The sequence below is a fragment of the Canis lupus genome, chromosome 6 (assembly GCF_048164855.1).
Source record: "Canis lupus baileyi chromosome 6, mCanLup2.hap1, whole genome shotgun sequence".
Classification (NCBI taxonomy): domain Eukaryota; kingdom Metazoa; phylum Chordata; class Mammalia; order Carnivora; family Canidae; genus Canis; species Canis lupus.
Window position 1 is genome coordinate 17,733,233 of NC_132843.1, and position 27,673 is coordinate 17,760,905.

Genomic DNA, 27,673 nt, shown 5'->3' on the forward strand with positions numbered 1-27,673 from the left:
GTTTTCTCTTCCCTTCCCAGGAGTAAGAAGAGGATGGCATGCTTACTCTCTTTACCTCCAATGCACATGGTGGAAGTGCTAAGGGAATCACTTGCGAGGATTTGATGTGCCTGTAACAGAAGGTAACTGTCATCTCTGTCACTGGCCGGATACTACCAGAATCTGACCTGGTGCTTCCCAGTGAAGGAGAGTCAAGCGTGATGAGAAACTTCTTGCGACAGTTTGCTATTTCTCCTGAAGTGTATAGGCACCCATGATCCTGATGACCAATGCCCATTTTGATAATTCTTTAATCTTCAAAAATAAGAAACTTGCTGGAATAAAGTGCAGAAAGAGACTGTACTAAGGAAATGGGGGGGGGGGGACTTCCAAGTGCAAATTTCCTGAAGACTTTAAAGGGCATAGAAAATTCTCTTTGTTCTAAAGACCCCAAGTGAAGAACCAGTGGAATCAAAAGGGAAACATGAATCATATAATATTCAGGCAACTAACAAGACTTAGCCCCTCCTGCTTGCCCAGAGACGGATTTTGGGGCACCAAGCAGTGGCAGGGGCCCAAAAAGAAATGACTTCTCCCTCTCTGAAGGGGTCCTCAGTACATTGTGGGCTGTTTCAAGAAAACCATGGACACCATCAACATATCAGGGATCATTGCACAGTAGATGAAACCAGATCAAGCCAGAGGAAGACCACCCCAGAAGTCAGCTAACTGTATGAGACAATACATCTTTTCTATTCTAGTTCCCTGCTTTAGCACACTGAAGCACACATATAGCAGATAGCACACATATCTGGGCGAGATATCCAGAAGGAAGGGGATTTTGAGTTATCTCTGAGAAGACTCTGCCCTGATTTCAACTCTAACACTGGGGAAAAAGAGAATTGAGATTATGTATCTCTCCTCTTGGTCCTAAGCCTAACTAGCTGCCCCTAAATAAATGGAAATGTTAAATATTAAAGTGGAGAAGAGATTATAATGGAATGAGTATTTAATAACTGAAAAGACCTGGAAAGCTATGGGTTTTTCTGGGATACTGAGGACTAGAAATGGAGATTTGACAAGGTGGAGAACAAATAAAACAGCTTTATTTAAAAACAGTTCAGACTAGGCAACCATAAATTGTATTTGATTGCCATTGAAAAGCCATAGTAGTGTTATTGTTTAGCAAGGTACTCCCTTGTTCATTTCAAGTCATTGGTTAGATTTTAGGTACAATGAGGTTAAAATGGAAAACTGGGATGCCACACATTTTCTTGTGCTTCAGAGTGAATTTATCTGATTGGAAGCAATCACAACTTTAGTTGTAAGAGATTAAGCTGAAAAACTAGGGATTAGATTGAAATCAACGACATTTAAAAACAAATTGCCTTATTTTAATTTCCCTTCTCTCAAACAATGTGGGAAGTAGATGATGTTAGGGTTCAGAAGATGTGGGTTTTACTGTTGGCTCCAACCATAGTAATCTATATTGAAGCAGTCACATCATTAGAATTTATGGTATCTTGATTTTCTTAAGTTGTTATCCTAATTCAGTAAGCATTTACCAAGTCTGTTATGAGGATAATGGGCTTTAGAATTAGACTGTGTAGGTCAGGGTCTACACTCTACCACTTAGCAACTTGATCCTGGCCCGGTTACTTATCCTTTCTGAGACACTGCTTTCTTATCTTTAAATGGGGATGTAGCAATGAAACTGGGCCACAAAGAGTAAGTGGTGTTTCTTTTCTGTAAAATGGAACATTTGAGTTATGTGATCTTTAGAATCTCTACATTTCAAAAAGCCTATTATAAAACCACAGGGAAGAGAATGGATTTAAACAGAATCGTGTGTCTTCAGGTTATAAAAAAGAAAGAATTTCCTGGTTAGATACCAGATGTAATACTTTGAAGAGTTTCTGGATTTATCCTCCTAGTTAAAAAATAAACTAGTGAATTGTCTGATTGGAATGAATTTGCTATTATGATTCTGCTAAAAGTTAAAGAGATGGAGCAAATCAGTGGTTATTGAATGTAAGTCCAGGAATGGGCATCCTTAGATTCACGCAGGAATGTTTTATAATGTTTTTCCTATCTCTATCTTTACTGATTTCTTGTCTACCTTTGTTGGATCAATGACTTGAGTGCTAAAATCTCCAGCAATAAAGGTGGATTTGTCTATTTCTTTCTTATTTCTGACAACTTTTGCATCATGTATTTTGGAGCTGCGATTTGGTACATACACGTTTAGGCTTTTTGTGTGTGTGTGTGTGATGAATTGATCCTGTTATTATTATGAAACGTTCTTCTTTATTTCTATTTTGTCTTGAAGCATACCTTGATAACTGTATGGCCATTCCAGCTTTCTTATGACTAGTGTTTGCATAATATATACTTCCTATTTTTTTAACCTTTAATCAATGTGTCTCTATTTTTTATTTTTTTATTATTTTTTATAATAAATTTATTTTTTATTGGTGTTCACTTTGCCAACATACAGAATAACACCCAGTGCTCATCCCCTCAAGTGCCCCCTCAGTGCCCGTCACCCATTCACCCCTATCCCCCGCCCTCCTCCCCTTCCACCACCCCTAGTTCGTTTCCCAGAGTTAGGAGTCTCTTTGTTCTGTCTCCCTTTCTGATATTTCCCACACTTCTTCTCCCTTCCCTTCTATTCCCTTTCACTATTATTTATATTCCCCAAATGAATGAGAACATATAATGTCTGTCCTTCTCCGATTGACTTACTTCACTCAGCATAACACCCTCCAGTTCCATCCACGTTGAAGCAAATGCTGGGTATTTGTCTTTTCTAATGGCTGAGTAATATTCCACTGTATACATAAACCACATCCTCTTTATCCATTCGTCTTTCGATGGACACCGAGGCTCCTTCCACAGTTTGGCTATTGTGGACATTGCTGCTAGAAACATCGGGGTGCAGGTGTCCCGGCATTTCATTACATCTGAATCTTTGGGGTAAATCGCCAACAGTGCAATTGCTGGGTCGTAGGGCAGGTCTATTTTTAACTCTTTGAGGAACCTCCACACAGTTTTCCAGAGTGGCTGCACCAGTTCACATTCCCACCAACAGTGTAAGAGGGTTCCCTTTTCTCCGCATCCTCTCCAATACTTGTGGTTTCCTGCCTTGTTAATGTTCCCCATTCTGACTGGTGTGAGGTGGTATCTCATTGTGGTTTTGATTTGTATTTCCCTGATGGCAAGTGATGCAGAGTATTTTCTCATGTGCGTGTTGGCCATGTCTATGTCTTCCTCTGTGAGATTTCTGTTCATGTCTTTTGCCCAGTTCATGATTGGATTCTTTGTTTCTTTGGTGTTGAGTTTAAGAAGTTCTTTATAGATCTTGGAAACTAGCCCTTTATCTGATACGTCATTTGCAAAAATCTTCTCCCATTCTGTAGGTTGTCTTTTAGTTTTGTTGGCTGTATCCTTTGCTGTGCAAAAGCTTCTTATCTTGACGAAGTCCCAATAGTTCATTTTTGCTTTTGTTTCTTTTGCCTTCGTGGATGTATCTTGAAAGAAGTTACTGTGGCTGAGTTCAAAAAGGGTGTTGCCTGTGTTCTCTAGGATTTTGATGGAATCTTGTCTCACATTTAGATCTTTCATCCATTTTGAGTTTGTCTTTGTGTATGGTGAAAGGGAGTGGTCTAGTTTCATTCTTCTGCATGTGGATGTCCAATTTTCCCAGCACCATTTATTGAAGAGACTGTCTTTCTTCCAGTGGATAGTCTTTCCTCCTTTATCGAATATTAGTTGACCATAAAGTTCAGGGTCTACTTCTGGGTTCTCTATTCTGTTCCATTGATCTATGTGTCTGTTTTTGTGCCAGTACCACACTGTCTTGATGACCACAGCTTTGTAGTACAACCTGAAATCTGGCATTGTGATGCCCCCAGATATGGTTTTCTTTTTTAAAATTCCCCTGGCTATTCGGGGTCTTTTCTGATTCCACACAAATCTTAAAATAATTTGTTCTAACTCTCTGAAGAAAGTCCATGGTATTTTGATAGGGATTGCATTAAACGTGTAAATTGCCCTGGGTAACATTGACATTTTCACAATATTAATTCTGCCAATCCATGAACATGGAATATTTTTCCATCTCTTTGTGTCTTCCTCAATTTCTTTCAGAAGTGTTCTATAGTTTTTAGGGTATAGATCCTTTACCTCTTTGGTTAGGTTTATTCCTAGGTATCTTATGCTTTTGGGTGCAATTGTAAATGGGATTGACTCCTTAATTTCTCTTTCTTCAGTCTCATTGTTACTGTATAGAAATGCCACTGATTTCTGGGAATTGATTTTGTATCCTGCCACGCTGCCAAATTGCTGTATGAGTTCTAGCAATCTTGGGGTGGAGGCTTTTGGGTTTTCTATGTAGAGTATCATGTCATCTGCGAAGAGGGAGAGTTTGACTTCTTCTTTGCCAATTTGAATGCCTTTAATGTCTTTTTGTTGTCTGATTGCTGAGGCTAGGACTTCCAGTACTATGTTGAATAGCAGTGGTGAGAGTGGACATCCCTGTCTTGCTCCTGATCTTAGGGGAAAGGCTCCCAGTGCTTCCCCATTGAGAATGATATTTGCTCTGGGCATTTCGTAGATGGCTTTTAAGATGTTGAGGAATGTTCCCTCTATCCCTACACTCTGAAGAGTTTTGATCAGGAATGGATGCTGTATTTTGTCAAATGCTTTCTCTGCATCTAATAAGAGGATCATATGATTCTTGTTTTTTCTCTTGCTGATATGATGAATCACATTGATTGTTTTACGAGTGTTGAACCAGCCTTGTGTCCCAGGGATAAATCCTACTTGGTCATGGTGAATAATTTTCTTAATGTATTGTTGGATCCGATTGGCTAGTATCTTGTTGAGAATTTTTGCATCCATGTTCATCAGGGATATTGGTCTGTAATTCTCCTTTTTGGTGGGGTCTTTGTCTGGTTTTGGAATTAAGGTGATGCTGGCCTCATAGAACGAATTTGGAAGTACTCCATCTCTTTCTATCTTTCCAAACAGCTTTAGTTGGATAGGTATGGTTTCTTCTTTAAACGTTTGATAGAATTCCCCTGGGAAGCCATCTGGCCCTGGACTCTTGTGTCTTGGGAGGTTTTTGATAACTGCTTCAATTTCCTCCCTGGTTATTGACCTGTTCAGGTTTTCTATTTCTTCCTGTTTCAGTTTTGGTAGTTTGTGGCTTTCCAGGAATGCGTCCATTTCTTCTAGATTGCCTAATTTATTGGCATATAGCTGTTCATAATATGTTTTTAAAATCGTTTGTATTTCCTTGGTGTTGGTAGTGATCTCTCCTTTCTCATTCATGATTTTATTAATTTGAGTCTTCTCTCTCTTCTTTTTAATAAGGTTGGCTAATGGTTTATCTATCTTATTAATTCTTTCAAAGAACCAACTCCTGGTTCTGTTGATCTGTTCCACAGTTCTTCTGGTCTCGATTTCGTTGAGTTCTGCTCGAATCTTAATTAAGTCTCTTCTGCTGGGTGTAGGATCGTCTGCTGTTTTTTTCTGTAGCTCCTTTATGTGTAAGGTTAGCTTTCGTATTTGAGTTCTTTCCAGTTTTTGAATGGATGCTTGTATTGCGATGTATTTCCCCCTTAGGACTGCTTTTGCTGCGTCCCAAAGATTTTGAATGGTTGTATCTTCATTCTCATTAGTTTCCATGAATCTTTTTAATTCTTCCTTAATTTCCTGGTTGACCCTTTCATCTTTTAGCAGGATGGTCCTTAACCTCCATGTGTTTGAAGTCCTTCCAAACTTCTTGTTGTGATTTAGTTCTAATTTCAAGGCATTATGGTCTGAGAATATTCAGGGGACGATCCCAATCTTTTGGTATCGGTTCAGACCCGATTTGTGACCCAGTATGTGGTCTATTTTGGAGAAAGTTCCATGTGCACTTGAGAAGAATGTGTATTCAGTTGAGTTTGGATGTAAAGTTCTGTAGATATCTGTGAAATCCATCTGGTCCAGTGTATCATTTAAAGCTCTCGTTTCTTTGGAGATGTTGTGCTTAGAAGACCTATCGAGTATAGAAAGAGCTACATGGAAGTCACCATGTATAAGTGTATTATTATCTAAGTATTTCTTCACTTTGGTTATTAATTGATTTATATATCTGGCAGTTCCCACATTCGGGGCATATATATTGAGGATTGTTAAGTCCTCTTGTTGGATAGATCCTTAAGTATGATATAGTGTCCCTCTTCATCTCCCACTACAGTCTTTGGGGTAAATTTTAGTTTATCTGATATGAGGATGGCTACCCCTGCTTTCTTTTGAGGACCATTTGAATGGTAAATGGTTCTCCAACCTTTTATTTTCAGGCTGTAGGTGTCCTTCTGTCTAAAATGAGTCTCTCGTAGACAGCAAATAGACGGGTCCTGCTTTTTTTATCCAGTCTGAAACCCTGTGCCTTTTGATGGGGGTCATTAAGCCCGTTCACGTTCAGAGTTACTATTGAAAGATATGAGTTTAGTGTCATCATGGTATCTATTCAGTCCTTGTTTTTGTGGATTGTTCCACTGAACTTCTTCTTAAAGGGGAATTTTAAGAGTCCCCCTTAACATTTCTTGCAGAGCTGGTTTAGAGGTCACATATTCTTTCAGTTCCTGCCTGTCTTGAAAACTCTTTATCTCTCCTTCCATTTTGAATGAGAGCCTTGCTGGATAAAGTATTCTTGGTTGCATGTTCTTCTCATTTACGACCCTGAATATATCCTGCCAGCCCTTTCTGGCCTGCCACGTCTCTGTGGAGAGGTCTGCAGTTACCCTAATACTCCTCCCCATAAAAGTCAGGGATTTCTTGTCTCTTGCTGCTTTAAGGATCTTCTCTTTATCTTTGGAATTTGCAAGCTTAACTATTAGATGTCGAGGTGTTGAACGGTTTTTATTGATTTTAGGGGGGATCTCTCTATTTCCTGGATCTGAATGCCTGTTTCCCTTCCCAGATTAGGAAAGTTTTCAGCTAGGATTTGTTCAAATACATATTCTGGCCCTCTGTCCCTTTCGGTGCCCTTGGGAACCCCAATTAAACGTAGATTTTTCTTCCTCAGGCTGTCATTTATTTCCCTTAATCTAATCTCATGGTCTTTTAATTGTTTGTCTCTTTTCTCCTCAGTTTCCCTCTTTGCCATCAACTTGTCTTCTATGTCACTCACTCGTTCTTCCACCTCTTAACCCTCGTCGTTAGGACTTCTAGTTTGGATTGCATCTCATTCAATTGATTTTTAATTTCTGCCTGATTGGATCTAAATTCTGCAGTCATGAAGTCTCTTGAGTCCTTTATGCTTTTTTCTAGAGCCACTAGTAGCTGTATAATAGTGCTTCTGAATTGGCTTTCTGACATTGAATTGTAATCCAGATTTTGTAACTCTGTGGGAGAGAGGACTGTTTCTGTTTCTTTCTTTTGAGGTGAGATTTTCCTTCTAGTCATTTTGCTCAGTGCAGAATGGCCAAAAACAAGTTGTATTGGGAAAAGGAGAAAAAGAGAGAGAAAGAAGGAAAGAAAAGAGAAAAAGAAAAAAGGAAGAAAAAAAGAAAAAAGAGAAGAAAAAGAGAAAGAAAAAGAAAGGGAAAAAAGGGTGGGGGAAGCAAACAGAAATCAAAAAGCAAACAAACAAACAAACAAACATGGGGGAGTATCTTCTGATTCTGTATACTTTAAGTCCCTTGACTTCCCCTGGAACTTGTCCTTCTAGCTGGTCTTCTGGGGGAGGGGCCTGTTGTGCTGATTCTCAGGTGTTAGCACTTGGGGGAGCTGCTCTGCCCCCTGCCTGGTGCAGGGTTTGTCTCTGTATTTAAAAAATCCATCTCTTTTCATGTGGTTGGGTCCTTCTTCAAGTCTGTGATTGTTCTGAATTATAATATGTGTCCTTAACTTATCAGAGCCTACCTTGAATTCCTTATTTTACCATTTCACATATAAGAACTTTACAATGATATACTTCCTTTTGCCTTTATTAGCATATACTTTCTCTTATGTGTGTTTGAATTCTAAAATATATTGTTAATATTTTTGCTTAAAAAAAATGAACTGTCTACTAAAGAAATGAAAATCACAGGAAGCCAAACTTTGTTTACCCACATATTTATTGTTGCTAGCACTTTTCATTTTTTTCATGTAAGACTGAACTCTGGTATCATTTCCTTTCAGTCTGAAGAATTTCTCTACTGTTTTTTTGTGGTGCACGTCTTTTCTTGATGAATTTTGTCTGCCTATGTTTATTGAGAAATGTCTTTTTCTTTCATTTTTGAAGGCTGATTTAGCTGGATATAGAACTCTAGGTTAATAGCTATTTTCCTCTTAGCATTTTATTTTATTTTATTTTATTTTATTTTATTTTATTTTATTTTATTTATTTCTTTTCCTCTTAGCATTTTAAAGATATCACTTCTGCCTTGTGTTTCTTTTCTTTTCTTTTCTTTTCTTTTCTTTTCTTTTCTTTTCTTTTCTTTTCTTTCTAAGATTTTATTTATTTGTTCATGAGAAACACAGAGAGAGGAGCAAAGCCATAGGCCGAGGGAGAAGCAGGCTCCATGCAGGGAGCCTGATGTGGGACTCGATCCCAGGACCCAGGATCGCAACCTGAGCTAAAGGCAGATGCTCAACCGCTGAGCCACCCAGGAGTCCCTGCCTTGTATTATTTCTAAAAAGAAATCACCTTTCATTCTTATCATTGTTACCCTCATTGTAACATGTCTTTTATTCTCTGGACTACTTTTAAGATTTTTTCATTATATTTGGTATTCAGTAACATTGCTATGCTATGCTTACATAGGTTTTTCTTTATATTTATCCTGCTTGGAGTCTATTATGACTTCCTGCATCTGTGGGTTGACATCATATTTGGAATATATTTGGTTATTATTTCTTGAAATATGGTTTTTTCTGACCCAGTATTTCCCAATATGCCCCACTCTCTCTCCTTTTATTCTGGCACTCTAATTACACATACGTTAGCTTATTTAACATTGTCTATTAGGTCACTGAGATTTATTTTTTTCATGACGTTTTCTTCTAGTATTTTGGTTTGTAAAGTTCTATTTGCCTGTCCTAAATATGCTGAGCATTTCTTCTTCAGTGTCTAATGCATTCTCAGGCTCACCTACTGATGCTTTAAATTTCAGATACTGTGCTAATTCTGGAATTTCCACTTTGTTCTTTTAAAATAGTTCCCATTACTATCCTAAGAATCCCTATCTATTTACTCATATGTCCATTTTTTTCTGTTAAATTATTATATATGTGGGATCCCTGGGTGGCGCAGTGGTTTGGCACCTGCCTTTGGCCCAGGGCGTGATCCTGGAGACCCGGAATCAAATCCCACGTCGGGCTCCTGGTGCATGGAGCCTGCTTCTCCCTCTGCCTGTGTCTCTGCCTCTCTCTCTCTCTCTCTGTGACTATCATAAATAAATAAAAATTAAAAAAATTATTATATATATTTATAATAGTTGTGTAAGGGTTAATCCTCTGTTAGCTCCAATAAATATCTGTATTATCTCTGGGTCTGTTTTTAATTGGTTGTTCTCTTGGGTATGGGTATATTTTCCTGCTTTATTGATATCAAATAGTTTTATATTGTATTAGACATTGTGAATATGATATTATTGAAAATATATCTTTTTGGCTTTCTGTAAGGAAAGCTTAGTTTTGTTCTCCCATGCAGCATGGTCCTGTTGATGCTTGGTTTCAGGCCCTGTTAGAGATGTCTAGAATAATCCTGCTACTTAGGTGTCACCTTTTGGAGTCCTAATTGAATGCCTGGGGTTTTTAGAGATTTCTTTCCACTCTGACTGGTCAGAACTTCAACAGCTCCCAGTCTTTCAAAATGTCCATTCTGCCCACAACTCCCCAGTAGCTGTTCTCTCCTGGGTGTCACAGAATCTAATTCTGTTGGCACATTATGTGCACATTAATGTTTGATCAAAGATGTGAGGGAATCTCTATTTGGAAGGGGTCCTTCTCTGTACAGTTACCTCCTCTCCTGCTTTCCACCCGACAAATTCCAACTGTCTCTGCAACCTCAGACTCTAACTGAACTTGGAAATAAAAGATACCCTAAATAAGTGGCAATATAACAATTAAAACAAAATGAATTATAATTCTATACTTATAAAAACTCAAATATCATTTCTGTCTCTTTAATAATAGTTTTTTTTTTCTGAAGTCTGCAAGATGTCAATGCTCTTTTTGGGAAAAACATTAATTTGCAGAGGAATTCTAAAAATAACTACAATATGAAATTTTAGTATATATTAGTCACTGTGCTGACTCTTTTACATGGATTATCTCACTTAAATGGTCATGACACTCATCCCAATAAGACCTGTGATTAGGATCCATTTTCCCTGGCTGATTTAAAAAGTGCCCCAAGGCAGAAACCTGAGGTGAATCTGGAGCTCACCTTTTTGCTTTTCCCATTCTCTGTTATGTTGTAAAATGTCTGAATTGTCTAGTTTTATAGTTGATGATAATGATTAGGTAAGTGTGATACTTGTTACTTATGATTTGTTGAAATCCTAAAGAGCTTTTTAAATAGATTCCAACACCCTACCAAAACTTACTGATTCAGAATCTCCAAAGTGATGCTAGAGCGTCCATCTTTATTCTGGTGTGCATTCAGGGTTTGGACCACTGATGTGACTTGAGAGCATTCTGACAAGCCTCATTTAAGAGTCTCAACTGATACATCTCCACCACTTTCCTCTGGGAGATTAATCATAAATTAGCCAGGCCCCATCATGAAGGATTACTCCACTTCCAGACTGTTTTCAATCTTTAGATTTCCTTACTCCTAATAATTTGTTCTCCTGAATTAGAGTAAACAATTCCTTATATTCTTAGTGTTCATACCTTCAAAATTTAACAGACATGTCATATCCCCCGCCAGTCATCACTTAACCATGCTGTATATATTTAATTATTTTAATGTACCCCCGTAGGTCAACTTCTTGAACTTCCCAGTCATCCTGGTTGGAATAGCTTGTCTTCTCTCTGCATAAGAATGAAGAAAGCTGGAACAGGACATTTTTCTTCTAGCCTTGTTTTCCTGAGAATAGGACCTATGTCCCCTCATTTCCAGCCAGTCATCTAATCCAGAATGTTCATTTCATAAACTTGCAGACTTCTTTTTCACTCATTGGTTCTATTTTAATTATACTGTAAATAATTGTCAAGTTCTTAAGCTTTCTTCTCTCACTGAATAAAAGTATTTAAGGTTTTATTTTTAATTTAAAAATTTAAAATACTTGCACAAGCCTCGAGTGGAATGAATCCATTAAAACAAAATCCTGTGTGTGTAATTAAACAATCTTAGTGTCCCTAGATTTCTCTGTCATTTCTGGCACCTGGCATGCCTTCCTTGGAGGTTTTCAATTGTGGACTGTAATACTTTTAGAATAATGAGAATTCAGATTCCACAAATCACCCAAAGCCAAACATCAGTTTCTTTGGCCAATAAAGCATGCCCAGTTAGCTGATGGCTTTCAGAGGGGCTGACAAAGGGTCTTACATAATGCACTGAGTGTGGTACTGTTTGAGGCCATCGCGATGTGCTGTAATTATTGTGGCAGGCTCCTTCCTGTCTAGAATATCTCCCCGAACAGTCGGTAGTGCGTCTTGGGGTTGACAGGTGGCTAGATTCCCCTCTGTGTTGGTGAGGATGTTAGATGTTGCCAGGAGAATTTAAAGCAACATAGGCAGTGCCTTAGCACTTGAATTGTTCTGATTTTCCCTTTAGCTCTGCAAAATATACATTTCTTAGGCATAGGCAAGAGGAAAGCCTCTTTTTACCCTTTTTCCTGAACTCCTCTCTTCACCAAGGCACATTCTCTGATTTGCTGGCTGCCCCTGGGAGCCATACTTACTGTGTCCCCTGACAGCCCTGTGCCCATGTTTTATGCAAAGATGTGAGCAGCTGGCCACCAAGCCCCTGAGAGTCTGGGGCTTTTGTGTTCCAAAGCCTCTTCTCTGCCTTCTTTTCCCTCCCCTCCTGGCTTCTAGGCTGTGTGATCTTTTCTCCACCACTCCCTTGTGTCGGCATTTGCTGGATGCGCTCTGTGCTTTTTCCATGCCAGGCATCCGTGCCGAGGAATATTGAACTTTCCTAAAAAGTGGTTGATAAACACAAGGAGTGGTGACAGAGAATGTCTGGTACTTAGTAGGCCGTCCTAGCTGAGCCTTTGTTCCAACCTTCTGAACAAGTCCCATATTACCAGGCAGAAAATACAAAGAGGCACTATAGCGTATCGGCTCAAAAACAGGGATGGGAGAGCAGAGTCTCTTATGAGGCTTAGGTCAGGTAACTCATGCAGAATTCTAAACGAGTGAGAGCTCCATGGATGAACTTGAACCCTGGAATAAGACTGCTTAGGTTTAAAGCCCAGTTCTACCACTTACTAATCTCTGTGGCTTTAGGCAAGGTCACCTGTCCTCTCTGTACCTCAGTAGTTTCATCAACAAAATGGAAACACTACTTGTTCTTGCACTCGGGTTGTGATAAACATTGAAGGAATCAATACATATAAAGAACTTTAAGCACCTATCAAATGATAAGTGCGTAATAAATGTTCAATAAAGGGTAGTTACACTAAAAAAATATAAATAAGGCAGCCCGAGTGGCTCAGTAGTTTAGTGCCGCCTCCAGCCCAGGGCCTGATCCTGGAGACCCGGGTTCCAGTCCCACGATGGGCTCCCTGCATGGAGCCTGCTTCTCCCTCTGCCTGTGCCTCTGCCTCTCTCTCTGATGAATAAATAAATTTTAAAAAAATCTTAAAATCAATCAATCAATCAATCAATAAATAAAACTAAAGGGTAGTCACAATACCAACATTGTTACGATCATAATTATTTGGCACCTTACCAATTCACCAGTGCCTATCTATAACTTAATTACTTCAGTGGATCTAGACGAGGTCATCAACTGGTAAATACAGGGAACAGTCTGAAAGTCCCAGTGTAAGTTCTAGGCTTACTGGGGTCCAGTTTGTAGGGGGCGAGGTGGAGGGAGAGCTCCTTGTTTTGTGTGGTCCAGCTGTGTGGTAAAGATGTCCAAATACTCCACCCAATGAGAACAATGGCATGGAGTTCCAGTCACAGGCATGGAGGTCTCCACTCTGCCCTGATAACAGGGAAGTCCAATCTAGAATCTAAGCTTGCTACTGAGTGTAATCCTAATCTTTGCCCCAAATCATGCTAGTATGAGAAAATTACTTTCTTGTTCTGAACAAGTTCAGGAAAAAGAAAAGAGCCACACTTTAAGCCAGAAATCCAGTCTTTAAAAACAAAGTAAGGGTATAATTACTGTTCATTTAGTAGGAAGCCAGCCTTACAGAAGTGTTGGACAATATTGAAAAGACCCCCAAAACTGCAAGGGAGGGGGGAATTGGAAGGAATTGGGTATGGAGAAATGTTTCTAGAAGTCTATCTGGACTTACAGATGTTTTATTCCACATCTTGCACAAGAGGGTCTGTAGCTAACTTTTCGTGGGAGCATCCTCTTGCCTTGTGTCCATTCTGGGCACTGTACTCCTTATCCACTGGCACTCATTGCAAGAGCTGCTCTCATTAATTAATCAGGCCAACACACTTAAGGCATGAGTCTTGCATCTAGCCAGAGTGGATTGTAGTGGAAGTTCCTCTTCAAAAAGTAGCATGACACTCAACAGAATGAAATCTACTTCAAACAGAAGTTTATGTGGCTCCGTTCAAGGACTGCCTGAGGTTTGAGCTGCCTCTGATTTCATCTGACCCTTAGAGAGAAGATAGAGATGCACCACTATCTCCTATTTATCATTCTCAATGGGAACTGTGTGGGCAGCTTCCATTATGCCAGGCCAAATTTAGAAGAATGAAAAGGTCGACTAAGTAATTATTGATTTTATATGTGTGCATAAATTAGAGCATGGAGTCCTTTAGTCACTGCTAAAAATATGCCTTCTATGGATTGGATTTGGGAGGCAGAGGGCCTGTGTAACGAGGATAAGGCAATAACTCTGGTGGTAAATCTGTACATTGGATAACTATTTCCTTATGGTTGTCATGATGGTTCAAGACTTACATAAAAAATCAGCCAGTGGAGCATTTTGGATATCTGGGAGAAGATTGGACAAGACAGACCACAGTCATGCTTTCTCTTTAATCATAAAACTGATATTGGCCATAATCCTTTTAGCGACAAGCTTTTCTCAAGCAGCAGTGACTTATGAATGCTATTCTGAGGAGAACTAGTCAATATATTAGTTTTCTTTTAATTATGCAGCTGCAGCAGCAAGTCATGCATGAGTTTTATGGAGCTTTGTGAATTTGCCATCGGTTCTGGGAAGCAGAGAATTTATTTGTATACCATGGAGCAATTTGCTCTGGTTAGAAGAGAAACCATATCCTTCTATCTTAAAAATGAAGGGCTGGTATTTAAATGAGAAATTCCAAGAATCTAATAATCAAATGAGCCAAAGCTGTTAATTAAAATTGATTAGTATTAAGCATTTTATGCAATACTCTAGAATGTCGTGTGGCTAGAAAATTTCCAGTTGCCTGAAGTTTGCAACTATTGACATGCTTACAAGGGAGGAAAAATATGGTGATCAAAGAGGAAAGAATTTTGTTATCAAACATCTTATACTTGGGGTGAATATTGCCTTCCACCTTTCAGAGGTAAGTCCAACTAAATTATATGACTATCTTAGTTCTGCTTAGATTTGAGTGATCTGCTGTCCATTTAGGCATTGTGTGTGCATCTTAAATTTTGGATTACAGTAATTGTACCTCTCCTTGGTTAGTAGTTCCCATAATGCTGAGAAACAAAATGTTTTATTCAAGTGTAACTTAGTATTACTGAGAAGGAGCCCCGAGGAAGCAGATTGTTCCATTCTGCTTGATCTAATGGGCCACAACAGCTCCCAAATTGAAGAAACGAAGATTGGCATATCAAGGAAGAGGAGTAGTTGAGAGGGGAAGTAGTGGCCTATGATGAGGATATGTTGACCTCTGGAATTATGTGACCCTTATTTTTTTTTTAATTTTTGTTTATTTATTTATTTATGATAGTCACAGAGAGAGAGAGAGAGAGAGAGGCAGAGACATAGGCAGAGGGAGAAGCAGGCTCCATGCAGGGAGCCCGACGTGGGACTCGATCCTGAGTCTCCAGGATCACGCCTTGGGCTGAAGGCCGCGCTAAACCGCTGCGCCACCCAGGGATCCCCTTATGTGACCCTTGTATATAGGTTCACTTCTGCTCCAGGCCTTAGGCTCCAGGACCAATCTTGATCTCAGCCTGGGAGGATTTTATGGTCTGACTCTGAGGATCAGCACTATGTCAATCGTGCTACCCACTTGGCTGTGACCTTGAACTCCAGTTTACATAAAGGTACTTCTCTCAAGGGCAGAAGATCCAGTCTCCTCTTTGTGTCCTAATCATGGTAGCTGGGTCCCTGTCTTGCTGCTTGTGGTTCTCGAACTACTTTGTTCTTTTAGAACTGAAGTCTTCCGTTGTCATCCTCTACCCAAAGTCAAGAGGCATATAGCCTTCGTTATAACTTACATCCTGTAGGACTGGATAAGTGCCTGTTTCTATTCCTCATGCCACCCTTCAAATGGATATTGAGATACCCTCATTCCTTTGAGTTGTGCACCTTTCCCTCCTCCGCCCCTGCCCCCACTTCCTCTCATTAATACCCTTAGACAAACAAATGTTTATTGTTGGGCACTTTCCAAACTACATATCCAACATTTAGTGGAGTGCCTGGACCATCGTAGGCATTCAACAGACTTTTGGTGAATGAATGAATTCATTTTATCTGCTACTCAGGACTTCTTTCCAGTGTTTTCTGGCAAGCCCCATTTTCTGAGAAATGGACCTATCTCAGCTCACCCCAGCTTGCCTAGGCTGCCTGGCCTGCTCTTGCGCTGGCACACACCACAAAAATATCATGCATCTTAGGGAGGTTGGTGTCATCACAAGGTGTGCCTTCAATGCTTCATTCTTCTCTGAAGTCTCTTAAAAATGTCAGCCTACTCTAGTCGTGCTTTCTTTCCTCGTTGTCTCCTGGTTCTCTCTCAGAAACTTCAGGAAAAATTTAATATGATGAAATTAATGCACCCCAAAGTGCCAATGACTAGCAACTCAGGGCAGCTAGCCAGCCTAGGCCTGAGTTGTAGTGAGTGGAGCCAAGAGGAAGTTCTACCTTATGCATAGCAGGGATGTTTTTAGAAACCGGAGATATTTTGCTTGGACAAGAATCATCCTAGGAGAGTCACAGCAGCTGTTTTCAAACATACATACATATCTGATGTGTAAAAGTCAGAATACATCTATATCGTACAAATAAGAATTGGTGATGACCTGCCCTGTGGGGGAGAGAGTATGCTGTTCTTGGAAGTTGAACACTCACTGTCTCCCAGACATAGAGGCAGGCCAGGGCAGGGTGGTAGGGAGACCCCATCGTAGTTGGTGGCATGTGGTAATTACATGGTGGACCCCTGGTTCTGGACTCTCCCACCATGAGTCGGAGTATAAATCCAGGCTGAATTTCACCCAGAGCATTTCCCCAGCTGGCCGCATCCCACTGCTATTTCCCACTTCTGATGTCTAAGTGGTGTTTCTCAGTGTTTGCTTCTGAGGCAGCAGCTGCAACATCGTGACAGTTGTGGTTGCTTCCCTTGTCTGGTTATAGTGATCCCGTTCCTCTTGCCAAAAGTTGATTTAAAAACAAGTATATGTGGCATGATCCTGGCCGATGCGTTCGAGGGGTTGTCTTTTAGGGTAAGGGTAAAGTGGTTCTTGGAAAAGTTTCCCCCCTTCTAAGAAAGGAAGACAGAGCCTATATTGTTCCTCTGAAGTCATTGTATCGGGATATCAAGTCTGGAGCTCTAGTAACAGTGTTTCCATGGCCTGAGGCTGAAGTTAGAGCCACACTATTGGGTTCTTTATGACAAGATTCACCAACAGAAGAAATTGATTCTGGAGCTGTTCCACTTCTGGGACTTCTTCTTTTGTTACATTTCCTTATTTTTTTTTTTTTAAGGCTATCTATTACAGATTCTGATGCTTGTAGCCCAAACCACCCTTTCTGAAACAGAGAGTTCTCTTTTGCCTCTTTGAGAATGAGGAAAGAAAGACAACCTGTGGTAAGAGTCAAGTTCAACTCTTGGATTACGTTAGTTCTCACCATACTGTGGCTGGTCAGATTTATGTGTCATTTTCTTTGCTCTTCCTTCTGGGGAAACCAGGATAATATTTTAATTTTCATCTTGAAGTTGGTTTACCAGGGTTGTAATATGTCTCCAGTAGTTTCCTTTAAATAAATATTTAGATTAAAATAAAACTAAATGAATTTAAACACCAAATGCAAGCACCAAATGCAGCCTGTCATGACAACACAGGCCATATGGGGCAAAAGCCAGCTGGTTTTTCTGTGCCAGAAAGAGGGAGTCTCAGATAGTGGGCTATATCTTGCCCCATCCTCCACCCTTGCGATTCTGGTCAGAATACTCTAAATCACCTAGCCAACTGTGGAAAAGTCTACTAAATTTTGGCTTCTAAGAATATGGAATATCAGTGAGATGATGGTGATTTTGAAAGTCTCTTGCAAATTGGAATGTGTGAGATGCATAGGAGATCATTTTGGGAACTTTAGAAGAGATGAAATTCTAGATTTGGTCCTAGGATGGGAAAAACAGCCCTGATTTAAGCAAGAGATGTAGAAGCATTTCTATTCTAACGGATAACGCAGGTGAGGATTATGGCCCCCGCCCTTTGACAAAAGAATCAGATGCTTTATCTGAATTAACAGAGGCAAGGTAGGCGGCTCAGCTCCCACATCAGGAATGGGTTGAAGTTATTGGCTGCTGGTACATCTTTATACACAGTTCACAGTCCCTTTGCATCATGTCACATCTGATACGGTATAATGTGATGTGACTAATGTAATCAGATGTGAAGTGCACTACAGCAACATGTCAAGTTGGAAAATTTGAAAAGAGAAATACGCTTCTCTCTAAATCATGGTTGGGTTATTTCTCTCAGCCGGAGGGCTCTGTTTTCAGAGTGAAGAGTTTTCTGTGTTGACCTTCTGGCCAAAGGCATATGTCAGGAGGGCTAGTCCTTCCCAGAGGTGATGACCCTGGGTACATAAGCTGAAGCTTTATGAATTGGCTCCCACCTGCCTTTCAAATCAACATGCCTCACCTTTTTCCCACAGCAGGGCATTAACTCCAGAGGTGTGTGCCGCAGAGCACCAATTGCTCAGGAAACCAAAGTTTCATGGAGGTTCAGGACAACTATGCTTGGAACCTAATGGGGCACTAATTTTAAGGAACCAAAGTGGCTGAACAAAGTCAATGTCATTCAAGTATGTGGGCCATTTTCCAGAATGATAGCTAATGTGGATGTACAAGTTTTGATCCATCAACTTTCTTTATAAGCTTCCTGTGCAAAGCTGGGTGGGTGATCTTCATGACCCCGTCTCATTAACAAGTATGAGTTCTGGGAAAGGGCTCTCTGTGGCTTGGTGTAGTGGAGACGTCCAGTCTCTTCCTCTTCTGCCCCAGGTGGGCCATAGTGTGTGTGCTCTCTCTCTCCACCCGCATACCTCCCTCCCTCCACCTCCTCCTCTCTCACACTTTTTAATTTCTAAGATGAATGTAAGGGTTTAAGGGTTAGGAGAGGCTCTGAGGCAATGGCTGGGAGGATTCTAACAAATACAGTGTGTTGATCAGTGGTATCTGGAAGCTGATAGGTAAACAGACAGAAATGGAGCCACTCTGTAGGAAGCAGGCACAGGGGTGGTGCCCAGGCACCACGAACACCGCAAGACCGCCGGGTCACGCTGGAAATAGAATGGACTCTCCAGTCCTTCCAGTCCAGTCCTGTCGGCCCTGCACTGTAGAGACTTAAAGTCTCTCTTACTACTTTCCTTGTTCAGGCCGATCCTTCTTTCAGAGTGGGCTCAGGAGGCAGCAGGACAAAGACCACTCTTTCAGACCCATCTGCATCCTTGGCTCCTTCCTCACACTCACATCCTCTCCATCCTAGGGTATGATTGCCCTGATGAGGGTACAGTAAACATAGGGCTATGGCTTTCTATAGAATTGTGAACCAGTTAGGGCACTGGGGTGGCTCCGGTGGTTAAGCGTCCAGCCACTGCTTTGGGTTCAGGGTCATGATCTCAGGGGTGAGATCGGCTCCGTGCTCAGGGTGGAGTCTGCTTGAGATTCTCTCCCTCTGCCTCAACCCACGTGCTGTCTCTCTCTCTTTAAAATAAATAAATAAAATCTTAAAAAAAATTCTGAAACAACTGAAGTCTGTCAATCGCTTCCATTGGCTTCCCATTTTGCCTCATTGCTTCTTTCATGCCCCCACCCCCCGCCGTGTCCTGTCCCCCCCTGAGGCCCCCTGCCTTCCCCAAGTTGTTTCCCCAGAAGGGCCGCACCCTAGTCGGTGTGCCGCCCTTTCCTGTCTCAGCCTGCCCCTGACCTTACTGTGGCCTCCTCTCCCTCCATTAATTCTACCTCTCCCGTGTACCATTTTATTGGCCGCTGCCCTTTGCTCAGTGATAGGTGGCTAATATGAGAAACTAATCTGGTTTAATGTTTTAATGTGTTACCACTCGCTAGCCACTGCTAGCAACTTAATGAGATTTTGAGTTTTACTTGTCTCATCATAGGTCCTCTATTCAATTATGAACTCGGTGAGGGGGAAGTGCCATGGCTGTTTCTTCTGTAACTCCCCAAGCATCTGAGCAGCGCAGGGCTGCAGGTCTTCTGTCCTGCTAGAGTTGAATGGATTAAAGGAAGGGTGGGCAGGTGGCTATACCTGAGCGCACAGACAATAAACAGATACCATGACAAAGTTGGCTTTCAGGCAATGTCAGTAAAAGAGGTTGGTAAAAGAAATTGTCAAAAAAAAAAAAACTTTTTTTAAGGCTTCCTTAAAAAGAGTTTAAAAATAACCAGAGAGGGTAAATTAACTCACTCGAATCTTTAATAAAGTTTGCCTTAACTAAAACAGCAGCAGCAACAAAAACAGTCATATTACAAATCAACTACTGAGGCCCAAAGCTGGTCTTGAAATCAAAGCTTTCTAGGGCCTCCCACTCTCTTAGGGAAGAAGTTTGCCTTTAAAAGTCCAAAGCAAAAATGCATACAAAATACATGTGCTACTAAAGCTCTCAGGTGCTACAGAAACACAGGAGCCATAGGCTTGGCCAATGTAATCTCTTGCAAACTGAAGTACAAGAAAATGAAGAGGCTAGAGTGGCACTGTCCAATAGACCCTTCTATGACAGAATTTTTTTTTTTTTTACTCAGCCCTGTTCAGGACAAGAGCCATTAGCTACATGTGGCTGCTGAGCACTTGAAATGTGGCTAATATGACTGAGGATCTGCAATTTTACTTTCATTTAATTTTACTTCATAGAGTAATAAAACTTCATATTTAAATTTAAATAGTTATATCTTATTCAATGAACCATGTTACTTGAATGTGGTCTGTGGATTAGAAATACTGGCATCACTTGGAAGCTTGTTAGAAATGTAGAGCCTCAGGCTCTACCCAAGACCCCTACTGGGGCTGCAGTTTCAAAAGATTTCCAGGTGAATCTCATATATGTTAAATTTTGAGATGTCCCTCTCTAGATCAACAGTTCTCTCCTCTGTTAGAATCACCTGGATACTTTCTAAGCTGTTCTGATGCCTGGACTTGACTATGCACCAGTTACATCAGAAACTCTGGTGGAGAGGCACAGGTATCAGAATCGTCATTGCCATACACCAGTCTGAGGAAGAAATCCTCCCTAGAATTTGTGTCAGTAATTTATTAAGTTTTCAGTAAACATGCAACATAGAAATGAGAAGGAATCCAATAGCACTTAAAAATACAGAACTTTAGGGATGCCTGCCTGGTTCAGTGGTTGAGCACCTGCTTTTGGCTCAGGCTGTGATCCCAGGGTCCTGGGATCAAGTCCCATATTGGGCTCCCCGTGGTGAGCCTGCTTCTCCCTCTGCCTGTGCCTCTGCCTGTGTCTCTCATGAATAAATAAAATCTTTAAAAAAAAATACAGAACGTTACATGAAAGAGCTGTAGGTATGTTGCTCTCAAACTGAGAAGAATGAACAGAGCCCCTACATGAGTCAGAATCAGACATTCCGAAGGTGTGAGAAGTTTATCTCTTAACCTGGGAGACCTGGTCTTAGTTCGGCCCAAGTTTATGTGCTGTTAGTGCCCAGGCAGCTGAGAAATACTGCTAGTTGCGGGAACTAAGAACTATTCAGTCAGAAAGAAGGTGACACACATACAGTTCTTACCCATTTCTGATAAAGCAGGAAAGGGATTTAAAGAGATTATAGACAGATTGCCAACTTCAGGGGCCTTGAAGTAATTCATGTGTCCACAGGAGAAATGAATTTCCACACCAACCATGTGCTAGGACATGAGATTCAAGATGAGTTATGAATTCCTCAGACCCCTAAGACAATTATTAAATACATAACAACTCCAGGCAGAAAGAAGAGCCCTCTTTTTTGGTGGTCTGAAGATCCCAGAGGGAAAGACCATCAAGGGCTGTGCCTTTTTCTTTTCTTTTCCTTTTTAAAAAGATTTTATTTATTTATTCATGAGAGACAGAGAGAGGCAGAGACATAGGCAGGGGAGAAGCAGGCTCCCTAAGGGGAAGTGATGTGGGGCTCGATCCCAGGAATCCAGGATCATGATCTGAGCCAAAGGCAGACACAACCACTGAGCCGCCCAGATGCCCCAGTGCCTTTTTTCTGAGAGGATCTGGATTTAGGAGCCTCCCCTCTTCTTTCCAGCTATCCCAGTCCACGCTCAGTGAGCTTCAGAACACTATTCAAGGAATGTTCTGGGTCCTTCTCTTGATGGACTATATTTGGAAAGTGGTGAAGGATCTGTGGTGGTTAAAAATGATACTTTTTACATTTTTCCCTTTTCTGTTAAAAAAAACATTTATTTATGATTTATGCTATAATTATTTACCTTTTGTGTTGTAGTCAAATTTTAAGAAGTGGGAGTGTACATAAGCAAGGAATAGGCTGGCAGAGGTAGGAAGAGGGCCATAAAATAAACAACCTGTTTAGGTAAAGGAGGTAAAAGGGATATTTATCCTTTAGGGAATATATTCAATAACACATTTTTTTATTGAATATTTGAGGGTCTAGACACTGTTCTAGGTGCTCAGCACATAGTGGTAAACGAAAGAGCCATTCTTCTGACCTCATGTTACTTATAGACTAGGGAACACATAGCTATTAAATACACATACAGATAAATATATTTGTATTATAACAAACATCTATAATTGTGACAAGGCCTATAAAGGATAATTGTTGAAAAGAGAATAAACGGGGTCTGGTCAATGTAGATTTTGGCCAAAAGATTTAGAAAACAAAACAATGAGTCTCACTTAACAAGTGAAAATTCTCAGACAGGCCTAGACTCATCAGAAATGATGGTAAGGGCACCTGGGTGGCTTAGTCAGTTAAGCATCTGCCTTTGGCTCAGGTCATAATCCCAAGGGCCTGGAATCCAACCCCACATTGGGCTCCCTGATCAGTGGAGAGTCTGTTTCTCTCTTTCTCTCTCCCTCTGCCTCTCCTCCTGCTTGTGCTTGCATGCTCTCTCACTCAAATAAATAAATAAAATCTTAAAAAAAAATGATGGTAAGCTTGACTATAAGCAGCAGTCAATTAAAGATGAGGACAAAAAGTCCATTTATGCATGAGTCAAGGAAGGATTGAGAAGAAAATGCAAGGTCAAGCTAAGTGGTCCTACCCTAACATGAGCAGAATGTAATGATGATCTTGGTCAAAGACTACAGAAAACTTTGGAACTGAGAAAACTGTCTTGAGTCAGGGTGTAAAAGAACTTATTGGTCAACAGTAAAGCTGACATCTAAGCAAAAGTCACAGAAGCAAATGCAAATAGACACAGTGGTAAGCCGGCCCAAAGCAGAAAGAAGGTAAGGTCTTTTACCTTCTTCTTCCTATGAACAATGCAATGACTGGCTTCCCTGGCCTTGGCCAGTCAAAGGCTGGGAGTCTCAAAGGCTGTTAGAATGCAGCAGGGTTCCCAGGACAACACCTTTCTCCACGCCCTGAAAGATTCTGCTTGAAAGCAAAACCACAGTCATAAAATATTGGAGAGGCAAGGACCATATAGTGTGTTTATTCCAATTCCTTACCCAATCTCATGATGGACCTCACAGATGCCTTCATTGGTCACCAGACAACCCCACATTGGCTAGGATCCTACAAGAGGTCTCAATGTCTCTGGTCCATAGTCTGATCCTCAGCCTCGACTCATTTATCTCTGACATGTTCTGTTAACTTGAAGCCAGTTCATACCTACGTGCAAAGGCTAGCTCCACACATAGGTTTAGGATAGCATTAGGGCCTTCTGTCATCTGTGGCTGCATACCCTCTGTATCCTTCCAAAGGCTTATTTCCTCTACACAATCCTCTGTTTAGACAAATGAATCTATTCATAGTTCATAGACATTCTTGATTCTTTACTCTTGTTCAAAGACCTTTTTTTGTGTCTCTCAGTTCCTATCAATTAAGACCTAGTTTGAATTCCAGCTCCCACAAGAAGTGTTCCTGACATTTCCAGTTACCTACACTTTTTGATCTATGTGTAATATACCATTCTAAGCACCACAAGGTTATCAGAAGCTAGCATAATCAAGCATATTAAATAAAGAATACTCATGGAGAATATTCAGAAAGTCATTTACTTTTGTCTCTCATAGACCTTGTCAATTTGTTTACTTCTCCATTCATTCATTCATTCATTCAGTCAGTCAGTCAGTCAGTCAGTAAATATTTATTGAATGCTTACTGTGTATTAGGTGATATTCTAGGTCCTGAAGATACAGTAGTAAACAACATAGACAAAAATTCTTGCACTTGTAGAGCTTACAATCTAGTGGACAAGAAAAGCAATAAAACAAATGTCTAAGTGCAACATTTAGTAAGGGCTAACAGGAAAAATCTAGTAGGGAAAAGGAACATAAAGTATCAGCACCTTTAGGCAATGTCGCCTTATAAGTCCTCACTGATAGGATGTCTTTTGATTAAAGACCCAAAAAGGATGAGGATGTTAGCTAATAGATACCTGGTGGAGAGGCATCCCAGGTGGAAGGAATAAGTGCAAAGTTATGTACTTGTTATGAGGTGGCAGAGGCAATCCCTGGAATTGGTAATGTTTCAAGTTGGCCCTTTGTATCAGAACACATTCATAGGGTGTTCTTAAGAATTATCTCCGTTTCTCTCATGTAGGGAACACATATTTTCTAAGTTGCTTATGGTTCTTTCCTTAAGCCCTAGGAATCCCATGTTAACCCCTGCTTCACGTCACTACAACTTTGCAGGCAATCTGCAAAATATGACGATCTCATATTGGTAGAACACTAAACTGTGAGTCTTCAGACTTTAGATTTTCCAGGCATTAATTAGACATTATCCCAATAGGTCCTTGAACTCTTTGCATGGACATATTAAGCTGCTGGAGATCCTATTATAACACCTATTCAGGTAAAACCCAGATAACCTTCTATACCTTCCTCTTGGTGGAAAGATAAGGATGTTTGGGGTTCTTTTAATCACATTTTTTCTTGGCCTCTTTAATTTCTTTTCTTAACTGTAAGTAGCAATCAGCAAAGGATCACATAAAGTCTTGCTTGGATGGTCTCAAACCTCACTTTATAATATGACATATATTTGGTGGGGAGGAGCTCAGCTGAAACTGAGATTAAGTAGTGCCAGTTAATGTAACAAAATAATGTTTGGGTCCTGCAAACGGGGGATGATGACTCGTACCCAGCTACCTACTGCATATATACAGCTCCTTCGATCTTGTGCTGCAATTTCCTCTACCACTCATTTGGTACTTAACACATAGTGCCTTGAGTTATTTATTTTTAATTAATATTTAATTATAAAGTCGTACTTCAATAAATTAACTATATAAGTATTTAAAATATTGCACATGCCATGGAATCAATGTGCATCCTCCAGCAATACATGAAAATCCATTATTTTTATACAAATTTCTGTTACTTAATCTCTTTATTCATACCTTCTTCATCTCTAGCTGACATTCTAGTCCCTGACTCACTGATCACATCTTTTGTGAATATCCAATAACTCTAGAACATCATAGGTTCTTCATAATTGCTTGGTGATGAGGATGATGTACTTTCTGAGTATAGAAAAATTATAACTAAGTAGATGTAGGAGTTGAAGTCACACATCAATGCAATCATCCCACTGAATCCTCTTATATGTAAAGATGAGTATAAGAAATGTATAAAAAGTTTGTTATTTCTCTACGCCATTTTGAGACTATAGTTGCTTGCTTCTTAGACAATTTCCTGCAATTTGTTGGCACTGGTACTTCAGTCCTGGTCTGTAGTTGTCATAGAAAAGTCAAACCTTGAGACTGATTTGAAGATGGGGTTTTTACTTTTATTTATTTGCTCATACATCTATTCATGAAAACATTTTGTTATTTCTGGTTTAAGATGCGACATGAAGAGCCTGGAATTTGCCAATCCCATCCTGACACCAAGAAAAAAGCTGGACCACACTGCAAAGCAATGACATCTCTTGTGCTCAACAGAAAGATGAGGTTGCAAGAAAACCTCCATTCTGAAACCTGGAAAGACGCACAGCTCCAGGGAGATACAGCTGAGATCTGTTGACTGGTTCCCAAAGTTGCTGGAACCATGAACTGTCAAGAACACTGAAATAGTAATTTTGATGAATTGCAGGAGGCTGAGTGTAGATTAGCCTGAGAGTGACAAATTCCTGAGGACTCAGTCTTAAGGGACTCCACACTTTTGTGAATGTCACCTCTAAGGACCTCACCAGATTTCCATGGTGAAGATCTGAGAAAGATCCCCTCATGGCTTTGGCATGGGGAGAGGAAAAATAATCATTGAGACATACACCAAGAGATTTCTCCATGATAAAGGCCTATACTTCAGAGGGAAGGACTTTAGCAACATTTTATCCCAGTCAAGGAAAGGGCATTCCTCCCATTCCAGCATCCTGTAGACTTCCTGTTTTACCGAAGGGAGTGGGAGTGAGGAATAGAGTCAACAGATGTCAGAGTTTCAAGGAGGTAGATTGAGGATGGCACATCCAGGAGAGGGAGAAAAGATCAGGTGGAAAGAAGTTACACCACTGGAAAGTCACTAGTGAAGGTCATAGCCCCAAGACACAAACACAAGCACTTAGATTTGGTTGTAAGATTATAGAATGTTTCCCCTTTCCACTCCTTGCCACCATACCAACAGACTCCAATATAATAACAGTGGCCTGCAGTTGAGAAAGCTGTAAGATACAGACTCTCTGAGAAGGAGTACATAGGGAAGCCCAAAGTCTGGAAGAAAGACCAAAACAAGGACACTAGAGAAATCTGAATTTCTGACATTTATGGCACTAAACAGTCTAACTCCCAGCCTGATTAAAATAGACCCTCACACTGAAGGCTTATCAACCTCAGTTCTTATTACCTAATACCACATTTTCTGCTTTCAACAGAAAATTACAAGGCATGCCAAAAAGCAAGTGGAAACATAGCCTGAAGAGACAGAGCAGTCCTCAGAACTGGATTTAGATATGACACAGATGTTGAAATTATCAGACAGGGAATTTAAATAGCTGTGATTAATATGTTAAGGGCACTAGTGGAAAAAAAGTAAGCAACATACAAGAAAGGATGGGTAATGTAAGCAAAGAGATGGAATTGCTAAGATAGAATAAAAAAGAAATGTTAGAAATCAGAAATACTATAAAAGAAATAAAGAATGCCTTCAAAGCGTTCATCAGGAGACTCAACACAACCTAGGCAAGAATCAGTGAGCAGGGGGATAAAGAAATGCAAATGGAAAAGGGAATGGGGGGAGGGGACCCAAATGGACCATCCACGAACTGTGAGATAAGTTTCAAGAGTATAAAATATCAAGGAGAAGCATGAGGGAATAGAATAGAAAAGAATATGCAGTGATAATGAGAACTTTCCAAAATTAATGATAGACACCAAACCATAGATCCAGGCAGTTCAGAGAGCAAGAATCAGTATTTTCCAAAAAATCTACACCTAGGCATATCATTCAGATTTCCAAAAATCAAAGGCAGAAAAATCTTGAAAGAAGTGAGAGGGGGGAAAAAGCATTGTACATATAGAGGAAGAAGGATAATAAATACAGTGGACTTCTCATCAGAAACCATGCATGCCTTCAAGAAGACAGTGGAATAAAATATTTAAGATGTTAAAATGAACAGACTACCGGCCTAGAACTCTGCATCCCACAAAGTTGTCCTTCAAACTGAAGGAGAAATAAAGATGTTCTCTGACAAACAAAAACCAAAGGAATTTATCACCGGTAGGTCTGTCCTACAAGAAATGTTAAAAAGAAGTTCCTCAGTGGAAGGAAAGTGATATAGGTCAGAAACAGAAATCTATATAAAGAAAAGAAGAACGTCAGAGAAGGAATAAATGAAGCACCTGTCCCCAAGTGGATAGAACCACATCTGTCTCATCTTGGCATAACAAGTTCACATCTACATCTGTGAATGATGAGTATATTTTGTAAGGAAACAGTCTATTCTTGCAATCTTGCAATTGAATAAAAAATAATCACGTGCTGAA

General features: G+C 40.3%; 1 long non-coding RNA gene across 1 annotated transcript; it reads left to right on the forward strand.

Annotated features, from left to right (window-relative positions):
* On the forward strand, window positions 1–27,673 carry LOC140634660 (uncharacterized). Its single transcript, XR_012032062.1, has 2 exons — window positions 1–122; window positions 25,539–27,673. It is a non-coding gene; the product is annotated as an uncharacterized lncRNA (long non-coding RNA).